This window comes from Hibiscus syriacus, unplaced genomic scaffold (genome assembly GCF_006381635.1).
Source record: "Hibiscus syriacus cultivar Baekdansim isolate YM2019G1 unplaced genomic scaffold, ASM638163v2 tig00113726_pilon, whole genome shotgun sequence".
NCBI lineage: Eukaryota > Viridiplantae > Streptophyta > Magnoliopsida > Malvales > Malvaceae > Hibiscus > Hibiscus syriacus.
Genome location: NW_024063472.1, coordinates 1,582,430 through 1,595,558, shown reverse-complemented (window position 1 = coordinate 1,595,558; position 13,129 = coordinate 1,582,430).

Below are 13,129 nucleotides of genomic sequence, written 5' to 3'. Positions count from 1 at the left end.
TCTACTACGAGAACGTGGCACTTGCTCCAGTTGGTGTTTGGACTGAAATGTCAATGTACTTATACGATGTAGAGCCAAAATTTGTAGATTCGAAGTATTTTTGCACTGCTGCATGGAAAATGGGCTATATTCATAATCTGCCAATTGAGAACAGATTTCCTCTTATTCCGCTTCCTCCACGCGCCATACATGATGCTTTTCCATTAACAAAAAAAATTGTGACCTTCCTGGGATCCAAGAACAAAGTTGAACTATTTACAAACATGTACATGAAGTGCCAAATTGACAGAAATGATATGTAAGGCCTTGAAGCTTATGACGATGAGCCACATTCGAGTGTCCAGAAGTACGTTCTTGATGAGTACCGAAAATGCAATCTGGTATGGGTTGGAAGGAATACGTTGTTCCACTTGAACCTGATGAGGTGGAAATGCTTCTAGGTTTCCCTAAAAACCATACACGAGGAGGAGGATCTGCTAGAGACATGTTCCCCGGTGGTTTCAATGTTCTGTCTCTTTTTTCTGGAATCAGTGATGCAGAGGTTGCCTTTTACTGTCTTGGCATATCCTTGAAATGTGCAAGAACTGAATGGTGATCGGTTGGAGCAATTGATGAGTAGATTTGACAAACTCGGCCTTGTTGTTGGTGGCATCCCGTGTAACAACCTTACCAGAAGAAATAGACATCATCGGGATGAACTAGAAGATTTTTTTGGTGCATTTTCTTGCAATAACTGCTACAGTGACTGTCTCTTCTGATGCTCCAAAATACTCACTGCTATATCTCATTCACTCTTCCTGAACCATGTAAAGGTTTGGTTGATAGTAAAACTGGTTATCTCTACTTTTGGAATCCGGTAACCACTGTTACTCTATATGAAAAGCTACAAATGTAGAATCTATTCCAATGTCTTATTCTGTGTCTATTAGTTCTCAGTTTTAGGTTCAACAATCTTCTGAAGGAAAAAATTAATATAATCCTGACAAAGAAAATGATCGGCATTGAAGAAGTAGCAATGATGTATCAAGACTTGAGCCAGTATCATGGTATAACCAGAGTGTAAGTAGTGGACTTGTTCGTTCCCATAATACACCTTAATGGGACTTATAGCTCTGTGATTGGAGGATCTTCTAGAGACATGGATTAGTGGCTGGGGAAAATAATTTGTCTGGTGATGCTTATCACCCTCAGCATGAGATACGTGATAATCTTTCTTGAAGAATTGCTAATAATGTCACATGATAGAGTCATAAGTTCAATTCTCCAAACTTTCAGGCTTCTTGGACCACTTACTTTCAAGAAAATGAAGTACTTCATCATTCTGGCATCGCTCATTCTTTTTCTACAAAAGAGGTAGAATAAACAATAACTTGCTTCAAGGATTCCTCGTTTGAGATTGCCCTATTTGAAAATGTTTTTCCTCCTTTCTTTATCGAAAAATGAAAGAATTTTGTAAAATGTTGCCTATTACAGGTTCACAATAGAATCAAATCATAAGACATGAAATTAATGAATAGTAAATAAATAAACTACTCTTTTAAATCATTCAAAAATCATAGTCCTATGGAAAGTGTCAAAATTATTGACTGATTTAAGGTGTAGGTTGATTCTGGTAAAGTAGGGTTTCTCATGTTAGTCCAGCATATATGTCTCTTTGGGCTTTCATTAACTTGAAGAAATGATTGTTTTGCTTATCTGGTAGAGATACTTCTCGTTGTTATGCTCATCTCGTAGAGATACTCTTGTTTCCAAACTCTCAAGAACGTCTTTGGGATGTGTGGTGCTTCATTAAGAGCTTAAGATCGTCTCTTATATCGTTGCATTATTTAATATTCGAGCCGCTTTTTCAGGTTTTCAACTCGAATCCTCCTTTGGTTTTAAGATGTTATTCAAAATTTACATCTTGAACCCCCCCTTTTATCATTTTTCATATCATGCATTAAAGATTTTAAAAACCAATTTTTGGAAATAAAAATCAATCTTGAGAGGCTGAATGAATTCTGAAGATATTCTCTTTCACATAGAAATCCATGTATGATTAGAATGGACTTTTCAGGTATGTAGGCTATGACTCATGGTTATGAAAGAAAGCGATAAAAAGGCCCAAACAAGTGTTTAAGGGTAATTGAATCAAGGATCAATTCATTCTGATGCCTTCAATCTTGCCTTGCTTGACTTGGATTTGCTTTGCTGCTTGTCATTCTTCTTTGATCTTTCTAGACTGTCAATTTTATGGGTTCATTTCCATTTTTTCACATTTTCATCATTTTTTGCTCTTCTTGTTGAATATGAATTTTTAAACTGATTGCACTTGATCAACCTTGTAGTTTGAGGCTCAATAAGTCATCCATCTTGATTCAATTTTTTTTTTTTTTCCCTTTTTTTTATGGATGAGTATAGGACTTCAATTGCTTTGAGCACCTTCTTTTCCTCTTGCATTTTGGAAATTCTTTTGTTATTCTTTAATGGATTGATCTTAAGCATTTTGTATTTGATCTACCTTGTAGTTCAAAACTCTCTTCATTTCATGAAGATTTACCTTCGTAATCGACAATCTTTATTCTTGTGAGAAGATATCCTTCTTCTTACCCCCCAATGAAACAATGGCGTTCGTCATCTCATACACAAAAGCAGATTAATCTTTATTTATATGAAAACAATGTAATTAATGCATGATATATTTATTTAAATCAATCTTTTTTTCTTCTTCTTGCTTTGAGTATACCCCAATCACTCGAAATTATCTTTGATAAGTTGATCAATGATGCCTCATTTCGTCTCTTATTGCAGAAAATTCACGGATAATTTGAAATTTTGGTTCTTTTGAGGTCTTTTGATTTCACTATACAAAAATGATGGTTTTGTATATGGAATGACAAAGGTGTGACTTTGGAAGTCGTGTATATAATGGAAGGTAATGTCATAAACCAGTAAACATATGGAGTTGGTATATAAAAAATAGGTAGAGACATTTCTTCAGAGTCTTAGATAATTGTAGTGTCAAGATTTGGTTTTGGTAAGGGTTAAGTAATTGGCGTTGGATGGGATATGGAAGATATAATTTTACCACTTGCCAAAGATCTATAACTCTTGAAAAATTAAAAGAATATTTAATCTACTTGATACTCAATAATTTTAAGATTAAAACTTAATTCCTTGCTCATAACCTTAAAAGCAACACAAATTTATTTATTGCACAAAAGGCGGAGAAAGGAACAAAAAAACAAGTTCAAACAAGATGCTGAAAATGAAAGGTACTACAGTGGTAGATATCAACTTCCACTTGTTTATCTATCATGCCTCATTATAATGTTGGGTGTGTAATAGGACTAAGGTTTTTGTCCTCATTTGCCCCCCATTTCTTGATCATCTTTTGTGTCAATTTATTTGTATAAACCCTCAAATGCACAAATCTTTGCTTCTTCCTGATCAATCTCTATCATCATTTTTTCTTCCCCGAGTGGAAATTGGGCTCAATTTTATATTCAGAACAACTTTCTTTGGTGATGGCAATTTTGTTCTGGTTTTGAATACATCTTCCAGCTGTGATTGGAGTAGTATTCACCAGACTCTTTATATTTCCCACTGCTTCACTTGTCCTCATAAAATCTGATACAAATGTTTGAAGTTTCTTCAGAGTTACATTTTTCCCATTCATTCTTAAACTGTGGGCCATTCTCGAATTTCATCTCTTTTCATTTCTTTCTCATTTTTTAGCATCAGAGAAGTATCAGGAATTGAATCTATCATACATACTTCATATTCCTCAATTTTTCCTTTTTTTCTTTTGAATATCTTCTGTTGTATGATCTTCATTTACCTTGACCCTGTTAACTTCATTTTGGGGTTTGAATCCTAATTGTTTGATCAAAATGGATTGACTATTAACATCCACTCTTATGATTTTATAAACCAAAAGGTCTTGAACTTGTCATTTGAAGTTACCACAATTCTCGATGGAGTGCCCTCGGATTCCAACATGATATTCAAAAAAGACTTTCTCATTATACCATCTCGGGTAAGGAGGCAACAAAGGCTTAGCCTGACATGGGCCAATAAGATGGGCTTTGAGTAACTCCGGATATAACTTGCTGCATGAAACTGAAGGAAACTTGGGTAGAATTTCCCCTGACATCACTGTCACATTACAATTGTTTACTTTTCTTTCTTGAAGACCTTCTGACTGATGATCTAGATGTTTGCTTTGTTTAGCTTTCTTCAATGGCATTGAAATTTCTTCCATGCTTTCTTCAACTTGATCTTTGTCACATTTTATGGGGTCATACCCGATGTTTGGTGGCTTATTGGATTTCCACATTCCCTGACAAAGTTCTGATCATTTGTTTCCATTGTATCAGCTACATCATTCATAATCCCATTCAAATATTTCACAATAGGGTCTTCTAAAGGTTTGTCTCCATGGATTACAATATTCACTAGGTCCATCAATTTGGTTAGTTTTTCCTTTGAATCATCCTGGAACTTTTTTACTTGATAAGTCATCTCTTGTTGTGTCTCGATAAATTACTCTTGCAGTTTCTCAATTCTACCAACCCTTGCTAAAATATCATTCATAGCTATTATCTTTCTTTTAGGAAGACCAAGTTTAGCTCCGCTTTGATTTCAGAAATTCTATCATGGAATCCTCCCCGAATTATTCCCATGTTTTCATGATTAAATGCATGTAAAATAGTTTGAAATAAAATGTAATTATTCAAATATGCAAATGCAAAAATGATAATATAAATACAAACGTAAAAATGAAAAATGCAAATGCAAATGTAAATATGTGAATGTAACAATAAAAATGTAAATTGTGCAATATAAAAGAAAACATAAAAGTATAAATGAAAATGAAAAGATGCAAAATGAAAATGCATGTATGAAAAGGTGTTACTCAAGAGTGATCATCTTAGAACAGATTTCATTGAACACAAAATTTTTCGTGCATCAAACAAAACTTTACATATAGGGGACAGCTTTCAGTCCTAACTTTAACAAAACTTTACATATAGGGGATAACTTTCCCTTCTAACTTCTCTAAAGCCATGTTAGTCTATCAGCTTATGGGCCATATTGCTTGTCTGGATTGCAGCTTCTTCCATGACATTCTCTTTTTCCTTTATTTTCTATGTAAATTCTCGGAGTTGCTCATTTTTCCTTGTAAGAGAACCTTTGTGTTCAAGAAGTTCTTGGACAAGATATTCATGTTGCAGTTCTTTTTCAGTTTGGTGACCCCTGTTATCCACTCTTCTAGGGTATTTTCTATGCTAACACTTTGAAAGGCTTGACTCATCTTTTGGAAATCTTCATGCATGGTTTCCACTTCTGTGCTAAATTTCTTCTTTTGGTCCTCAAATAACATGCGTGAGCTTCATAAAAACCTCCTTTATTCTGAATACCCCAACTGATGCTCTTACCGTAGACTACTTTTGATATCAATCTGGCAGGATCGTTGTGGAGTACTTTTGGTATTAATATAACAGGATCTTTGTATGCATTGCTCGCTTCTATCCTCGAAGTTTCCTCAGGATGTCTTTCCTTGGCTGCATCATATTTTGTTTGATCATAAAACTTTTTGTTCATTTACGATTTCTTTCCAATTTGATAACAGTCTTTCAAGTCAACACCTTTTGATTATGCTATGATCATGCAATGCAAACAAAGAAATCAATATAAACAGGTTACAGTAAAATAATAAAAATTGAAATAAGGAATGAAAGAATGATTAGTAATTAATGGAAAGAAATTCTATCTAGCATGGTATAAACCCTTACTTCATGCTTTCTAGTTACATGCTTTGTTTGGAAAAATTAACCTAACTGCATGATTTCTAGTTCGCATACATTTATTCAGAAAAAAAATAAAATTAAAAACTAGAACTTATTTATTCTTTGTATATACCTACAGACAGGGTTTTGGTATTATCTTAGATAAGGAGAATTTCTAGGGTTTTTTATATGCAGGGTTTCAGTTCTAGGAGTAAAGGTACTCGAACTGTCCTTGTTAGTGCCCCTTGGGCTGCTAAATCCTCAATCCTAGTCCATTATATACTTAAGCGGATCGAGTTCAATTCGAGGGGACACATTTCTCTATGCCTGACACGGAGAATAAATTCTCACGAAGACATAGAGCATATGAACCCCAAAACTACTTGCTAGGTCTGACACAGAGAATAAATTCTCACGAAGACGTCGCTTTCACTCCCACTTAAAAGAGACAAGCTTGATTATAAAGCTTATGTTATGCAATGCAAGTGATGTATGTCAGGAGAAATTTTCAAACCTCTGACAAACAAATAAATAATAAAATTTAATACTTGAAAATAAAATAAAAACATTAATAAAAAATAATATATAATAATAAGTATATATAAAATTTTGAAAAGAAAGAATTATAAATTAAATATATAAATTTTTAATTTCTAATTAATAGAGACAATTTATAATTCATTTAAAAGCTTGATCGGTCCCCAGTGGAGTCACCAAGTTGTCGTAACCGGTTTTCGTCCTGGCACGAAATTTTACTTGGCAGGAAAAATAATTTGGATAAAAAAATGATTTTAATTTAAAAAATATTTTGGGAGTCGCCATCGACCTTTTTGGATCAGGTAGGTCAAATACCTAAAAATTATCTTTTAAAAAAGTTTTTAAGAAAACATCAGTTAAAAGATAAACTGTTATGTGTTTTAACCAAAAATTTGTTCTTTTTAATAATAAAAAGGGATTTGTGGTCGATTACGTTTGGGGAAGGATTAGCACCCCCACAACGCCCAAAATTGGTACTCATTAATTATAAATTGTCTCTATTATTGGAAATTTAAAAATTCAAAAATATATGTAATTCATAATCCTGTTATTTCAAATTTATTAATATAATTTTAAGAAAATATATTAATAAGATATTTATTTACTTAGAAATATCAAAAAAGGACTTCTAAGTGCTTTAAGACAACTCATTTCTTAATATTAAAAAATGAATAAATATTAATAAAACATTTCTATAAAAATAATTAAAATAAGTATATATAATTTATAAAAATAGATATTTATTTATTTAAGAATATCAGAAAAGGACTTCTATATGCTTTATGAGAACCCATTTCTTAATATTAAAAATATATAAATATTAAAATATGATTATTTTTCTAGGAAAATAATTTAAATAAAACAATATGTATTTTCTGGTTTTTATAAGTAATATATTTATTTATTTAAAATACCATAATATGACATCTAGTTTCTTTAAGACTGTCCTTTTATTTGATATTAAAAAAATAAATATTATTATTTAAAATATATATATATATATATATTATAAGACTAAGATAAAAAAATAATAATAAATAATAATTAAAGCAATAATTAAAATATAAAAATAATAACAAAATAATATTGCAAATAAATAATGATTAAAATAAAAGAAATTAGAAGCAATAATTTTAAATTGCAAAATATTGAAGAAGAAAAATGAAAAGAAACAAAATTTTGGTGACTAAAATAATTAAAATTAAAACAATAGGATTAAAATATAAAAAGTAATAAAACTTGTAGTTAAAAATGAAAGTATTAAAAAATAGTGACTAAATTATAACATATTAAAATTAAATACCTAATTCATAATTAATTATTTAAAATTATAGATGCTAAACATGCTATTTTACCTTATTATTACTTTAGTGACTAAAATAAACATAATTAAAACAATATAATTTAAATGTAAAATATTAAAATTCACAGACCTAATTCGATATAGCCTTAATTAATTATTTCGGGATTAAAATAAATGTTATCAAAATTTTAGGGACTAAACGTGATATTTATCCTAAATATGTATAAAATACAGGTAATGACTAAATTATAAATAAATAAAATTCGAAACAAAATCAAAATGCATAAAATTCAATTCCAGTGACTAAAACAAAAGGATTACAAACTATAAAGGGCTACGGAAAGGGTTTCTCAATGTTAGAAATTACACATATGCCCCTCCCCAAAACGACATCATTTAGGGGACCCTTTAACCGACCCAAAATCCCTTCATCTATCTCATTTCCTCATTTATTCTCTCTCTCTAAACGAGAGAACCAAGTTCTTTACCTTCTCTCTAGCTTCCCTCGCCGAAGGGAATTTCGACAGCCAACGACCACCGTACGCCGGCTCCGATCACCGTCACCTAAAATCGAATCCTACCTTATTTCTCCCTAAAAACCACTAGATCGGCTTAGATCTAAAAAATAACCGAAGATTTTACCTTCGGTTTAATAGAGATTTTTGGTGACGTTTGGGCTCCGACGACGCTTGGTAAGTTCCTCTCTCTTCTATCGGTTGTTTATTGGTTGCTATTGTTGTTGTTTGCTTGTTGTTGTCGTCTCTTCCTCGTTCTTGCTCTCTGTCTCTCTGTCTTTGCTCGCTGGTTCCTCTTTTCACAAGTATGGTGGCCTTATTTATAGGCCACCACAAGGCTGTCGTTGGAACGGTTAAAGGAATGGAGTTCGGTGAATCACCATAGCTATGGTGGTGACTCACCATAGAGCTCGACGTGGGCGACTGTTAACATGGTAGCAGACCTTCCGGAGGCTTCGATTGGCAGCATCGTGGCACTGGTGTCGACAATGAACGGCGGTGGCACCGCGTGGTCCCTAGGGTTATGATACCCTAGGGTTTCAAGCTGGAACCATCTGGGCCGTTGGATCAAGACTAGATCCAACGACAGCAAGTGAGGCGGCTGGTTGGGATCTCTTGGAAGCAGCGGCGGCTGGAAGCTAGGGTTTTAAAACCCTAGCTGAAACTCCAAATGGCTTTGGGCCTTTCGGGCCTGGTTTGTAAATGGGTCGGGTTTATTGGGCTTGTAATTATTTGGGGGTTGTTTTGTAATAATTTATAAAATAATAATAATTATTATAATAATAATAACAATAATAATAATAATAATAAAATGAAAAAAAATAGTGTTTACACATGTTATACATATCATTTTACTAAACATATTTGTCCATCATGAGTGTCAAATCAATTTGCGTGATTTGCATACTGAAATATCTCATTATACCCATAAATTATACATCCAACATAACCAAAATATTGGACAGATAACACTTGCTCACCTTCAGTGCAACATACAAGCATAATTGTTTCTTTCAAACATATTAGAAACACCTAAAGATTTACAATTTTAGTACGTACATGAACAATTTCCATTAATGTCATATTGATCACTGAGGTATGAGGCTCAACACTTATCAGGTTCCAAAATTCTCCAACTCCCTTAATCGATGCACTTTGCTCAACTATCCACTTCGATAGAGTTCTTACTCTTTTAATTATCCACTTCGATAATGTTCTTACTCTTTTAATTATTCCTTAAGACTTCCAAGACTAAATTAGATTCAACTTGAAATCTTGCTAGAATCCATCACACTATAATATTCGACACAATAAAAAAATTAATCACTATCTAAAATAAATCTTCAACTTCATATGTATCAACCATTATCAATACCTTTATTAGAATTCGAATCCGTCACATCAGTTCAAAACTCTTCAGCATTTCGCAACCCTTATGATTCTATTCCAATTGGAAATTATAACGAGAATGCGTCTCTTAGAAATATTCATTTATTATGCTCCAACGCTACTTGAATCATTTCAAGATTGACTCAAATATTTTTCAACCACTACAATATGCCCTATAAAGCAACATCAAAGTTACACTTACTTAGCTTGGCTATGAGCTTATAGTCATAGAGCGTTTGGGGTAACATAACTCAAATTCATGTCGAGAATCGGGTCAGAATTCTCAAACAAGTAACTCAGAAGGGACTTGACATAATGTTAACGATGTTCCTTTCTTGCACAGATTGAGTCATAATAGACATAATACTTAGGTATGTTTATTACAGAGAAGGAACTTGACATTAGAGTTCCGACTTAGAAGAGTACGATTATAATCTAGGGGGCATGTACTAACCAAATATCCTAGGACAAACGATTGGCCGAGCTACCCCAAAGACTTAAACCTAAGCTATGATATCACTAAATATAACACCCCCAAATCGATACAGATGACCCAATCCGACCTGTAGTGTCGCATTAGGGCCACTGGAGCGACCCACACTAAAACCAAGGGAAACTAAAATTTTATCAAACCTTTTAAAACAATTTATAAAAATATAAATATAATGTAAGTTCAAGATTCTTTTAAACTTTAAAATAGAGTATGCTAGTACACAATATAAAAAAAAATTTCAAAGTCTGGCATAAAAATAAAATGTGAACTACATACCTCCTAATTATACTTATACCGTACTCCGTAAGTAACGTCGAAGGAACTCTCATTAATGATGTCGATAATTTCACTGATCAATTTCTTTAAATCTGAAATAATAAATAATAGAGTAAGCTTTTGGAATGGTCGTAATACAGAACTACCGAATGATGCTAAATGTTAAGCATATATGGTAAAAACATAAAATATTCGTAGTGGCCCAGGCATATACAAGTTCTACTGATAACTAGAAATTTCCTAAGTGATTCTTCAAGTAATAATCAGGAAAATTACAGTCCATAGGAAACATATAGAGAGAGATAAATTTAAAAGACTGAGTTGGGGAGTTTAGTTTCAACAAATCTAGAGAGAAGTGTACAAATAGTTTAAAACAATAGTAGTTTATTTTAATAAAATAGAATTTAAAATTACATTAATACCCTTCCATTGAACACCAATATGTAGTTCCCGAAACCTATATCCATAAGGACTTACCCTATATTCATTGGGTATAGGATCCAACATAAGGGAGTAATTTGGATCCATAAGGACTTATCTTATGACGATTGGACATATAAGTCTAACCAAGGATCGCCTTATGTCCATAAGGAATTATCAGCTTTATCGGAGCTAAATCTGGGGAGAAATTATATCACATCCTAAAGAGTACTCCAAAGAAAAACAATTTTGGATAGTAAAAAATAGTACAAGATACCATAAATTATACATATTTTTTCATTAAAAAAATAACCAGAGATCATGAATCAAGTAAACATAATTTTTAATCAATAAATCAAGAATCAAGCTTTCAATCAAATAAAATAATTCATAAGTGAAATAAGATAAAACAACCATATTTTAAAATAAATAAAACATTCATTTGTACATGATAATTCAAATAAGTATTTAAAACATTTATAAAGCACACAACGAACAAACTAGAAGATCTAGTTCTTTTCTGGATGTACTTCGTAATTATCAGGAAGAAAACATGAAACTTTTGTAAATTGATTTGATTTTAGAAATGAGATCCCTATTTAAAGGGTTCAATAGCCACTACAGTAAAACTGGCTTTTTGTGGCGTTTGTCTTAAAAACGCCACAATAGGTGTTTATATTTAGCGGCATTTTTTCACAAACACCGCAATAAGTGTTGACATTTCGAGGCATTTTTATGCAAACTCCGCAATAAGTATGGTATTTAGCGGCGTTTTCAGGATATAAAGGCCGATATTGAACTAGTATATAGCAGCGTATTTAGGATAAATGTCACTATAGGTCTGGTATATAGCAGCGTTTTTAGGATACAAATGTCGCAATAGGTATGGTATATAGCGATGTTTTTAGGATACAAACGCCGCTAAAAGTGTAAATATTTAGCGGCATTTTTTAGATACAAAAGCCGCTAAATATATGACATCTTGCGACTTTTTTTGTTACAAATGCCGCTAAATAACACATAATTTAACCAATTAAAAAATTATTGTCAATTACCCCAAATCTATTTTTTTCAACATGTTTCATTATCAAAGAAACATGAAAACAATAACATCAAGCTCTATATCAATAACAAGCAACATCAAATCCAATATAATAAATAAAAGTTTTCATTTACGTAATATAAGTTCAACACGGTTCAGTAACATTAACATAATGCTGATAACATAAATGAGACTATGATGGTGGATTTTGAGGTTGAGTTTCTATAGCATCTGCACCATATCATTCAATCATTTTTCAAAGTCTTCACATCTCTACTGATATGTTGCTTCTCTCTATGCTGTCGTTGCTTCCCTTGCTTCATTTTCCGCTTTCATGTTAGCCATTTGTTGATCCATATCAGCCAACTTTTGTTTTAAACGACTAACTTCTAATTGGGAAGATTGAGACTGTGATGACGTGTACTGTGATGAACTGGATCCAAAATATTTGGTGGGAGTAACAAATGATCCTTGACAGCGCACCCGGCCATATCTTTCAGAACCCAAAATGTCATTAATAGCTCGATTTTCAATATCATCATCATTAACAAGACCTTGACTCGAACTAGTAGCGTGATACTCCGCCCTTTTCTCCCTCAATTTTCCTAATAATAAGGTGAATAAATAATTAAAATGGAAAAAATGTCATGGAACAAATATAAATAAAGTCAGGTAAATTTAAAACATCTACCTAATAAACGTACCATAATTTCTCCAGCTTCAGCAGTCATAGGAGTGTCATCCTTCTTCGTATGTGTCATGTCGAATAGTTGGATTCGGCCAACTTTAGAACCGGATGTATTTTCCTACAATGCACCATAATATAATACTATGAGTTAGTATGTACATGGAATACAAAAAACAATGTCAATAATCTATAATACCTCTTCATTAGCTATACAAGCAAAGCTCTTCGATCCAGCCGTGTGCGTAAATTTTTTTTGTTGCCTGCTAGAAACACCAACATGCTCTCGGTCCTACAATGTCAAACAAACACTTTTAATGATGATTTATAATTCGTTACAATTATTAATGAAAAATACATCATACCTGTCCTTTTTGTGAACTCCAAAATCTAACTGCAGCTTTTCTTCTAGGCTGAGATCATTCTTGAAGTATTTCTTCTTTAAGGAGCTCTTGAGGTCCCTCTATCTCTTCCCTAACGCTTGCTTCACATAATTGTTAGAGACCTCTAAAGAAAATTTCTCCTATACAGCAAATAAGAGTGCATCGTAAGTATACATTAGTATTGAATTTGTATAGAGTATATAATAATAATGACATTATTACCTTAACAAAATCCAACACCTGATTTTTGTTACTATTAGGCATTTCGCGCCACGACTCATAATTGATCGGTAACAGATTCGCATTACGTCCAAC